Consider the following 12,743-nt stretch of genomic DNA (forward strand, 5'->3'; position numbering starts at 1 on the left):
AAAAGGTCAAGTAAAGAAATTTGTTCCCTGAGGAACCTATCACTTTTTTTTTTCTCTATTTCCCTCTCCCCAACCCTCACAACACAAACTCCAGTCACAAGAGGATCCTCACTGTGGCCATTGTGGGTGAAAGTAAATGAACACCCAATATGTCTGTTCTTCCTACACACCACTAAACATATATTGAAGGTCATAGTCATGTGCCAGTGTTTTCTGTAAGGCACTAAGTAACAGTGACACCGACAACACAAACTTGGAAGCCAGGATGCATGTTGACAAGTGCTAACTGACTTAGACCTGACAAAGCCCAGTCCCACGTCTGCAAAAGTTACAACCTGAAATACCATTCTTAGTTCTCCCCCAGTTGTGAATGTGGAAGTAATGAGTTGATATAAATTAAACATTAAAATAAGTGGCAGCTGCTACAGAAGCAGGTGGATCTCCACATGTTCGCTCCTCCTTGTAGTGTGGTTGGTAGACCACTGCCCACTACCACTCCCTGCACAGAGGGTAAATCTCACTTCTCTAGAGGAGGGGAGGCCAAGTGGAGTGAAGTCTGTGGGGATCATGAGGAGAACCCCGTGTTCCTCACAAGCACTGTAGCCTCTACTCACCTCTCTCTAATAGTCACCTCCATTGATGCCTTTCATGACAGCCAATAGATGCAATGACTCATCTAAGAGGAAGCATATCTTCTAATGCTGACAGCAATGACAACATCTTGTAATGTTTGGGTCTGAGTGGCCTGGATTCTCATTTGTACTTTCCTGCCTGCACTAGAGTTGCCTTGACATGAGCCATTCTCCAGTGTCCCCATCAGCAAAGAATAACTTCTTTCTCTTCCTCCCAGGGAAGTGATCTCAGACTACTCCTGGAGTCCACGCCAAGCTAAGCAGCAGAAAATATGCAGCAGCTAATCTCTAACAGTATTCCCACTGGAGACCCATTATCTTTTCCTCACTCACCTGACTCGTTACTAGTTCCCACTGTTTCAAACTCTGTTGTTTGGGGATGCAACCTAGGAAGGTGCAGGGAAAGAATGTAAAGAAAACAACAGAAAGATTAACACCTACTTCAGCACAGTGACACATTGGAGACTGGGTTGGATGGAGAGGCTGTGGGTGGGCAGATGTAGCAGTGGGTCGATGTGGTTTCCATTTATTATTCTTCCTTAAATTGTGAATACTCTTTTCATGCACTCATCTTTAGGAATGATGCCTTTCATAATAAGAGGAATTTAGAAAAATAAACTGAAATATACCTGAGTGTTTTTCCTTTCTTTAGCTACATAGCTAAGAACTCAGAACAAATGTAGATGTAGAGAAAGTTTTTGTGAGAAATCGCAAGTGTAAGGTGAAATATCTGTGTTTGTAGCCTTTGGAGATGGTAGAAACAATCACCTAGAACCTTTGTACAAAGAAATGGGGAAAGGGGGCCGGCCCCAGGGGCCTAGTGGTTAAGTTCAGTGCCCCCCACTTCTGTGGCCTGGGTTCAGTTCCTGGACGTGGACCTACACCACTGATCTACCAGTGGCCATGCTGTGGCAGCAGCTCACATACAAAAAGAGAAAGATGGGCAGTGGATCTTGACTCGGCAAATCTTCCTCAGGAGTAAAATAAAATGAAACTGGAAAAGGAAAAGAAAGAATCAAAAGTGGGACAAAGTTCCCTCTTACTTTGATGAATCTGAGGCCTAACCCCACCCTGCTCTCTCCAGCATTTCCAGGACAAGTTCAAACAACACGTAGAAAAGAAGGAAGGATGCCCTTCAATGTGGAATCCTTAGGAGGGTCTAAGAATGAGAGAAGAAGGTAGTGTTGACTGCCTCCTAAAGCTTTCCCTGAGAGTGAATGTGATATTTTTATTTTATCATGTGAAGTCAGGTAAACTTAGAATTTTCTTGCCCCAGATCCTGAAAGGATCACTCGCCCTTGGGTTGTGACACAAGAAGAGACAGAAAAATTAATGACATTCCATCAACTGATTAATGGATAAATAAATCGGGTATATTGATGCAATGCCATAGTATTCAGTCATAAGAAGGGGTGAAGTACTGATACTATATGCTTCCATATGGATGAACTTTGCAAACACCACGATAAGGAAAAGAAGCCAGACACAAAGGGCCCTTTAGTGTAGGATTCCCCGTATGTGAAATGTCCAGAATAGGCAAATCTATAGGCATAGTTGTTTATTAAGGGGTCTGAAGGGTTGAGGGATGAGGGAAATAGGGATTGATTGCTAATGGATGAGGAGTTTCTTTAGGGGCATGAAAATGTCCTGGAATAATTAAGTCTCAACAGATGCACTAACTGTGAATATATTAAAAACCACTGAATTCCACACCTTAAAATGAAGGATTTTACAAAATGTGAGCTCTGTCTTAAATAAGTATTAATCCTTAAGAGGTAGTGTATACAACTTACTCTCAAATGATCCAGAAAATAAACAAGTTTTGTGTGTCTGTGTTGTGTACGTATATTTATGGATGTGTATGCACATATACAAGCACGTAAATATATATACAGAGAGGGGGATGGAAAATAAAGTGATATAATGAAAAACAAATACGGCAAATTGTTAAAAATCGGTGAATCAGGAGAAAGGTTATTCAGGAGTGCTTTACGTTTTCTTAAAATTCTTATTTAAATTTATAGTTACTTCAAACTAAACTAACAACAAAGAAAAACTGAAAAGCCTGAGTTTAGGATGAAGGGAGTTGAGTGAGCCCAGAGGAAGTTTTGGTCTCACTTCCCCATGAACTTAAACCACTGTGGAAATTGTTACTACTTCTATATGAGCTACAGTAATAATCAGCCTCATCCTCAGCCTGGAGCCCAGAGATGGTCAGCGAGGCTGTGTTGCCAGACTTGGAGCCAGAGAAGCGAGCAGGGATCCCTGAGGCCCGAGAACTGACAGCATAAATCAGGAGTTTGGGGGCTGTGCCTGGGTGCTGTTGGTACCAGGAAACACCACTATAACCCCCAATGTCACTGCTGCTTCCAGCACAGGAGATGGTGACTGACTGACCCAGAGCCCCAGAAGCAGAGGGAGGCTGAGTCAGGGCTGATTGGGCCCAGGATCCTGAAAAGAGGAAAAATACAATCTGGTGAGTTCACTGTTCGCATCCCAATGAGCCTGAGGAAGAGACAAAGGATCAGCCCAGATGTCTGGTGGCCCCTTCCCTGGAGGCCTCACCTGTGCCCTGTGTGAGGAGGGTGAGGAGGAACAGAGCCCAGGCCATGGTGGAGACGCACCAAGAGCGCTGCCTTCTGAGACCCCAACCCTGGGCCTGGCTCCCCTAGACCTCTCTTATCCCCTCCCTCTGCCTCAGAGTTGGGAGGGGCCTCCATGCAAATCTGCTTTCTGCACCTGGTTTTCCTCAACCTCCTCTGAACTGGCCCTTCATTCTAGATTCTTCTGTATCTCTAGGCTGCAGAGCTTATCTGTGGGTTTAAAACTCATTGACCTGTATTGCCTGAGTCAAGACAGATGGAAACAAGGACAGAGACCAGGAAATGGAGCTCGTCTTGGACGTCCCTGTCTTTCCTATTGCAGGAGTCATGTTGGTTCCTGCTGACGATTCTTAGGACTTCAACTCCTTGTCTGAGGGATGAGGGTGCGGACAGGGTCCAAGACAGGCTGAGAGAGATACATTAACTTGGTTTAAGGGGTCTAAAGACAAAGCAGGATACTTCTCACTTCCCTTCAACCTTCTTGGCCCTCCCAAGAAGGATAGGCCATCATGCATTATTCTGTCCCTTGCTTCTGCACTGCCTGAGATTGGGGCCTGAGTCTGACCCCTGGGGTTCATTTATTGGTCCCACTACAGAAGGACTTATTGGAGCACAATAGATTTGGACTCTTTCCCCACATCCCTTAAGAAGGGCTGAAAGGGAAGCAGCTCCTGGGACATCATCAGGCCTAGTGAACCACAGCAGTCACCTGCCCCAGATCCAGGCCTTTGCTGCCACCTGGTGGCCTGAGGTGGTATATCCCAAGCTCCAGGGAAGGCAGCTGAATGAGAGGTGGAAATCCCTGCTGTGCCCCTTCTCCTGTCCTCATTCATTCCCCTCCCAACTCATTACTAGGCATCCTGATCCCTTCAAATCCACTTTATGCTCCTTTCCCTTTTCTACTGAACCTCCTACAGAATGGAATGTGTCTCCTGCAACACCAGGTTCCCAGACGCTGCCCTTCAGGATCACACTACCTGTCCTGGGAAAGTTCTTCACAGGGTTAGTGTCCTGATGTAGCTCTGGGGTGAGGGCTGAGGAAACACTGAATGAGAAATAAAATCAACCCCAGCAGGAAGGTTGGATGAGAAAACAGGATGAGGAGACCAATTGGCTCCCCAAAGTGTTATCAGATTTAAAATGCTGTAAGACCCACAAATGATACCAAAGAAGAGGCCAAAGGACCAATTACACAAAATAACTAATAACCAACAAAAAGTAAAGCAAATAAATTAAAAATATACAAAAATCAAACCGCATTTTCTTATATCCCCAGCCAAATTAAATTTTATGTTTCCTTTCACACACACACCTTTTTTTAAGGGATGAAATATCTAGAAGAAACACTATGAAAAATGTATGACATCTAACCTAAAAATCCTACAGGAAATTGAATGGCAGTTGTCTGAGGAACTGATTCTCTGGTTGCATTAACAGTAAAACACTGAGGATGTTGTTAAAGTGAGAACACCAAACATTTCAAATCTCCTCTAAATAATGACTACAATGTCTTCAAAAAAATTTACAATCCATGTATACAGTGATATTTCAGTGATATTTGAGAAAATGCAGGTGGCTAGTCCCCCACCATAGTCACCAAAATACAAGATGCACAGTGAAGTGGTATTTCCAGAAATGTCATATTGGGAAAGATCCTGTTTGTTCAACATGTGGCTACAGGTTTTCCATCTGCTGCTCCTGTTTCAAAATATTTTAATTATCCTCTTAAGAGGAAATTATCATGTCATCTTCACAAGCAGAAACGCAGAAAAGGCATTGGAGGCTCCCTGCCCTCATGCACACATGTATAATATTCATGGAGAATCTCAGTCCTGTTTCTACAGTCAGGGAGAAAGTCCTGGGTCAGAACTAAATGAAAACAACACAGAAGCTCCTCCCCTTCCTGTAGATTGTCTCAACAGGACACACCACCCACAGCATGGACCTTCCCCTCAGCCTTTCACTGACCCAGGGCTGCCACTCAGGACTCTACCTGTGTCTCCATCAGACGATGCCTCATCCCACTGCTCTCTTCTTGGTCCTCCCAAGAAGACTGGTGCTCTGACCAGCCGCTTATAGGTAACCCTGTGTCACTCTTTCAGTCTTAAATGATTAGCTCATGAGGTTACGTTCCATATTCTGGAAACAAAAGAAGAAAACTGGAAAAGAATTTTGAAAACAAATGGAAGGATGTGAGCATTATGAGAAAGACTGAACTATTAGATGGGGTGACCATCGCCTGGTTTGACAGGAACGAGGGCACGTCTGGGACAAGGGACGTCAGTGATGAAAGCAGGAAAGTGAAGAGTTGGTCCCACTACCAGGTCTTCTTGAACTTAAGCCCAGTTTCATTCAGGAGCCAACAAATTCTTACACAGAGGTTTAGTTCTTTGTGTACTTAGTGATTCCTCATAACTGGAATTCTAGCTAGAAATGTAATTGGTTCACCAAGGAAATTTGATAGCTGTGAGAATTCCTGAGGAATTGGGGAAAGAATCACAAAATATCTCTTCCCTTATGGAACAAAGGGGCCGTTTGGCAAGGGTCCATCCTGATGGGGAGACAGTGCACGTGCCGGGCACTTCCAGGACAGGGGTTCAGGGATCTGACGGGAGGGGCTATTTGGAGAGAGCACAGTGTGTCACTCAAAAGGGTTTTAAATTGACCTGACACAGAAACCACAGCTCACAGAAGATGACGGGACAAGCAACCTGGACACAAGGACAGATCGTCAGCTAAACAAAGTATCAAGAGAGGATTTAAACAAGACCCCTTCTTTCATCGTAGAATGATGGCTACATCCAGGATAGAACACAAAATACTCGACATGTGAACAACTAGGAAAAGCTCAACTGTAATAAAAGTCAAAATTTAAAAAGGCAACTCCTATCTGAGAGACATGCTGGACTTTCTCACGAAGACTTTAAACCACTTTTTAAAAATAATGTAGGAAACAATGCCTCAAAAAAGGAGTGAAAATATTGAAATTCTTAGCCAATTAACGGAAGATATAATGAAGCACAAAGTGGAGGTACTATAAATGACAAGTGCATGAGACGGGATTAACGGCAGATTGGGTCCTGGGAATGAAACTAGTGACCTCCAATCACAGCAATGGGACTGTCCAAAGCAAACACAGAAGGAAAAATTAATTCTATAACATGGAATATTAACAGTCAGTGTGGGACCACTTCAAGTGACCTAATAACATATATAATTTGAATTTCCAAAGGAGAGGAGACAGAGTGACAGAAACAAACCACATCTCCAGAAGCTCAACAAACCCCAAACATAAGACGCATGAAGAAAACCACCTCAAGACTCATTATAAACAATTCTCATTTGTGTGGACACCTTTTCAAACTGCTCTTTGGCTTCACCAATTATTGATTTATTAGTAAAATGTCAACTACATAAGTTTGCTCCCTGAGGAATCTGTCACATCATTTCTTTCTCTCTCTCTCTCCTCCAACCCTCACAACACAAACTCCAGTCACCAGAGGATCCTCACTCCGGTCATTGCAGGTGAAACTGAGTGAGTACCCAACTATGTCTAGTCTTCCTAAACCCCACTAAACCTGTATTGAAGGTGATAGTCATATGCGAGAGTTTTCTGTGAGAGACCAAGGGACAGAGATATAGACAACAATACAAATTTGGAAGCCAGGATGCATATTGACAATTCTTAACTGATTTAGACCTGACAAAGCCCAGTCCTAATTCTGCAAAAGTACAACCTGACACATTATTTTTAAATCTCGATCAGTTGTGTGTATGGAAGTGATGAGTTGATATAAATTAAAAATTAAAATAAGTGAAAGCTATTCTAGAAGCAGGTAAATCTCCACATCCTCTCTCCTCCTAGTAGTGAGGCTGGCAGACCACTGCCAATGACCCCTCCCTGCACAGAGGGTAAATCTCACTTCTCTGGATGAGGGGAGGCCAGGTGGACTTCAGTCTGTGATCCCGTGATGTTCGGGTCTGCGTGGCCTGGATTTTCATTTCTACATCCTGTCTATGCTAGGCTTGTCTTGACATGAGCCATGTCACAGGGTCCCCATCAGCCAAGAATAATCTCCCTTCTTCCCAATGAAGTGATCTCAGACTACTCCTGGAGTCCATGCTAAGCCAAGGCACAGAAAATGTGGGGCAGCTAAATCCCTGACAATATTCCTACTGGAGACCCAGGACCTGCCCACATCCAGCAAGGACACATGACCAAGTCTAGGGATCCCTTCTCTTCCTCTGGGCCATTGACTGCTGTCTTCAGGAAGGGATCCAGTAGATCCCAGGGGACATCCTCCCAAGACTGAGTGCCTCTCTTATGGTCACTTCCTCCTGATAGACACATTATCCTTTCCTCACTCAGCTGATTTGTTGCTAGTTCTGTTTCAAACTATGTGTTGTTTGGAGATGCAACCTAGGGAGGTGTGGGGGAGAAATACAAAGAAAAAATAGAACGATTAACACCAACATCAGCACTGTGGCAAATTGGAAAATGGGATGAATGGAGAGGCTTTGGGTGGGTAGATGTACTATGGGTCAAAGCGGTTTCCATTCATTATTCTTCTCGAAATTGTGAATCTTCATTTTATTCACTCTTCTTGAGAAATGATGAATTTCATAATTAAAAAAGGTTTAGAAAATTAAACAAAAAAGTACCTGAATATTTTTCCTTCTTTAGCTAGATACACAGCAACTCAGAACACATGTAGAAGTGGAGAAAGGTTCCATAAGAAAAAGAGCAAATATAAGTGAAAACAACTGTCCCCGTTGTATTTTGGAGACGGTAGACCAAATTACTGTGAATCAATGAAGTCCATCAACAGATGCATGCAACAATAACAGGGAGCATATCCATAAAATGGAATATTATTCAGCCATAGAAACAAATGCAGCACAGATTCATGCTACAATATGGATGAACCTTGAAACATCATGCTAAGAGAAAGGAGCCACAGACAAAGGACCAGACAGTGTATGAAATCATTTATGTGAAACGTGCAGGATAATAAACCACAGAGACAGGAAGTAGAAGATGTTTGCCCAAGGGAGGGTCGTGGGGGAACGTGGAGTGATGCTGAACTGTACGAAGTTTACATTTTGGGTGATGATGTGTCCTGGACATACATAGTGGTAATGATTTCACACCTTTTTGAATAATCTAAAATTATAGAATTATTCACAATTCACAATGGTTAATATGATGTCATGTGCAATACATCTAAAAGAAATACTATTAAGAAGTAAAGGATATGAATAATATAACCTATTCCCAAATGATTCTGAAAATGAAATATTTGTGTTGTGTGAGAATATATATACTTATACACACACTCTCACAGACACAGAATAATAAGGCAAATATGACAAAATGTTAAAAGTTCATCAATCTAGGTCATGAATAGATGCGAGAATTTATGAGATTTTGCATTATTTCTGAATGTTTGTAATTATTTCAAAATAAAAGAAAGAAAAAGTGAATGTCAGCCTGCGTTGAGGATCGAGGACATTGGAGCGAGCTCAGAGGAGGTTTTGGTCTCACTTCCACGTGAACTTGGAGCGCTGTGGTAATGTAACTACCTGAAGGTGAGCTACAGTAATAATTAGCCTTGTACTCAGGTGAACTACAGTAATAATCAGCCTTATACTCAGCCTCGAGCCCAGAGATGGTCAGGGAGGCTGTGTTGCCAGATTCAGAACCAGAGAAGCTAGCAGGGATCCCTGAGGCCCAAGTATTTACATTATAAATCAGGAGTCTGGGGGCTATGCCTGGGAGCTGTTGGTACCAGGAGATGTAGTTATAACCCCCATTGCCACTGCTGCTTCCAGCACAGGAGATGGAAACTGACTGTCTCAGAATCCTGGATGCAGAGGGAGACTGAGTCAGGGCAGACTGGGCCAACGACTCTGAAAAGAGGAAAAACACACTCTGGTGACTTCTTTGCTGGGGCCACAGTTGAACCTGAGGAGGAGGAGACCAAGGGTCAGCCCAGATGTCAGGTGGCCCCTTCCCTGGAGGTCTCACCTGTGCCCTGAGTGAGGAGGGTGAGGAGGTGCAGAGCCCTGGCCATGGTGGACAAGCCCCAAGAGCACTGCCTTCTGAGACACCAACTCTGGGCCTGGCTCCCCCAGACCTCTCTTATCCCCTCCCCTTACCTCAGAGAAAGGAGGGGCCTCCATGCAAATCTACTTCCTGCACTTGCCTCTCCTCACCCCCTCTGATCTGGCCCTTGATTCTAGATCTTCTGCATCACTGAACGTCTGAGCTAATTTGAGATGATTAAAACTCTTTGACATATATTTTCTGAGTCAGGAAAGATTGAGTTCATGACAGAGCCTATGAAATAAAGCAGCCTTGGGTGTCCTTACTTTCCCATTGTGGAAGTCATGGTGTGGATGGCAGAGGAATCCCTCGATGTCCCCTCCTTGCTGGGTGAGGCAAGTGTAAGGAGAGCATCCAGGGCTGGCTGGGATGAGGGGAGATCCCATTACTCCTCTTCCTATTCCTCAAAGGCAGAGCTGGGATCTCTCAGTCTCCTTCCACCCCTTCTTGGTCCCCTCAGTTATCAGGTCCTCATGCATCGTTCTGTCCTCTCTCTGCAGTGGTTGGAGGTTGAGGGGTGTTTATTGGCATTTCTAGAAAGGGATTTATTGAGCACAATAGATACTGGACATTCATTCCCTTGTGTCTCACTTAGTAGTGGCTCAGGACGCAGCTACTGGGGCTTTAAACAAAATAGGATAGCTGCAAAAATTACCTTTCCCAAATACAAGCACTTGCTGACCCCTGGTGCCCACAGGTGGTGGATGCCAAGCACCAAGCAAGAGATAGAGCTGGAAAACCATGCTCTGTTCCTGTGCCTGTCCTCCCTCCTTCCCCTTCCAGCTCAGTACTGGGCCCCCTAATCCCAGCTAATCCACTTCATGATCATTTCCTTTAATTTCCTCCAGGTGAAATATGTCACCTGAAAAAATTGAGTGGCCCAAATGCTCTCCCTCAGAGTCATCTTGGTTATCCCAGGAAGTCCTTGTCCGACAGTTGGTGTAAGTGAGGTGGGTGGTGGGTCAAGGCTGAGGAAATGTTAGGCTTTAAATTAATTCAGTCCAAGTAGGTATGTGGATGAGAACAATGGGCCCATGAGAAGATGATCGAATTCTCAAAATGGTTAGAAAAAAAGACTAATTCAGGAAAGAGAGAGTTCAGTCAGGATGGAGAGTGACCTAATGGAAACCAAGAGAAAGATTCCAGTGTTTGAGGATCTTGGAAAGGGGAACTGGGGTCAGGATTGGCCTCAGGGAACAGTTCCAGGGACATTTATCAGGCAAATCTGTGTGACACAGGGGACATAGGGTGTTCTTTGCCATGCACCTTTGTGCACATCAATACTACCTCACATCTGAGCTGTGAGACTTCCTGAGGCAAAGTCTCTTCATCCGCAGAGATGTCTTTTTCTAGAAGGAGTTGGGTTTGGGACTAAGACTCTAATCAGAGCTGATTGGTCCTTTCCAGAATGGAAATGACATGTCCCCTCAGGTAATGGACAAGTAGTTCTATGGAATACAAATGTTCTGATGAAACTATCTTCATGCCACTGTTCGTACCATGTGACAGACATTTTTAAGAGCACATGTGGCCATGGCCCAGTGGAGGATGAGAAAAGTCGTGGCCTCTGGGAATGGAAGAAAAACAAAATTGTGATTGGGAGAAATGATAGGTTTGGATTTGAGACTATCGTTTGTGTGTGTTTAAACATTTATATTCTACGTTTTTTAAACATTAGTTTAGGTAATGATGTCTATTTTTGAGATAATAATAAAATAGTAACTGGTTGATGACCTTCTCATAAATCAATCACTAGGCATGTGAGACTAGATTCATCTCCCAGTAGCTTGGACCTTTATCTCATGAGATCTCCGTGGAGGCTTTCTATGAACATTCCAGGGGTACCCGTGCTTCCTGCAAGAAGCAAACCACTGGTCTTCACGAGGAGCTGCCTTGCATCTGTGCCATGTTGTGTGAGTACAAAGAACACACTCAGGACCCCCAGGATACAGGAGTTTCAGTTTTATTAAAATTCTTCTAGATTTGGTGCCCACACAATAAGACATGGCATAGAAATAATAAGCATGACTGCCACAAAAAGGAGGCAAAATTACCAATTGCACATAATACAATTCCCAATCAATAAAGCTAAAGTATGTAAATTAAAAAAACAAAAATAAATTCCTTAATTATCATCTTTTAAGATGAATTAAGTATGGTGATTCATTAAACAATAGCAATTTGTAAAAAGAGATAAAATATTCAGAAGAGATACAATGGAAACTGACCCCAAAATTTAATGGACACATGAGTGGTAATTGTCCTGAGATGTTGATTCCTCCATTACACTGAATAATAAAAACACTGGCAGATATACTGACCATAGGGACATCTAAAATGTTTCACATTATCTCTACCAAAAGTGACTTTTCTCGCATGTTTTTTTTTTATTTTGTTGAGGAAGACTGGCCCTAAGATAAGTTCTGTTACCAATCTTCCTCATTTTGCTTCAGGAAGATGGTCCCTGAGCTAACATCTGTGCCAATCTTCCTCTACTTTGTATATGGGACGCCTCCACAGCATGACTTAGCAAGTGGTGTGTAGGTATGCACCCAGGATCTGAACCCACGAATCCTGTGCCGCCGAAGTGGAGCAGGCAAAATTAACCACTACACCACTGGGCTGGCCCCTCACATTTTTTTAATAAAGAATTTATACACATAGTTTAATTATTGGAGAAGGTGCAGGATACTGTTCCCACAGCTTGTGACTCCACATACAAGACACGAGGGCTGTGGAAGCTCTAGAAATCTCTCCTTGTAGCCATCCTGTTCACTCAACATCTAACTTATGGCTTTTCTTTGTCATTCTCTCCATTATAAATACAGTAACTAATTTCTCAGAAGAAAATTATACTCCTGCCTGAAAAAGAGACACACTAGTAGAGAGACAATGGTGGCTCCCTGCCCTCCTCTGCGCATGTAGATACACTGTGAAGATCTCATTGCTGCCACTACCGTCAGGGAGCAAGTCTTATATCAGATGCCATAGAAGATGACCAGATAGTGGCCCTCTGCCACATTCTGTCTCCACAAGGACACACATTTGACAGACAGATGCAACTTCCGACCAGCCTCACAGAGACAAGGGGCCGTGACTCAGGACATTCTTCTGTGTCCAGTGGCAGAGTCTCCTTCCCACTGTGGTGAACCAGCTGCTGAGGGGTCCATGTACGACACTGTTCCAGCCTAGATTATTTAAGCATAAAGGTGCTGACAGTTTACGAAGGAAAGAAAGAAGGGAATTGGTAAAAGTTTTGAAAAAATAATTGATGATGAGAACGTTATAAGAAGATTGAGCTCTCTAGTAGTTGACGGTGTTAGAGTGCTCTAGAGAAAAAGAACCAATATAAATATAAGTATATATATATATATATATACATACACACACACATATATATAA

This window comes from Ceratotherium simum, chromosome 35 (assembly GCF_057802395.1).
Source record: "Ceratotherium simum simum isolate JZ-2026a chromosome 35, ASM5780239v1, whole genome shotgun sequence".
Classification (NCBI taxonomy): domain Eukaryota; kingdom Metazoa; phylum Chordata; class Mammalia; order Perissodactyla; family Rhinocerotidae; genus Ceratotherium; species Ceratotherium simum.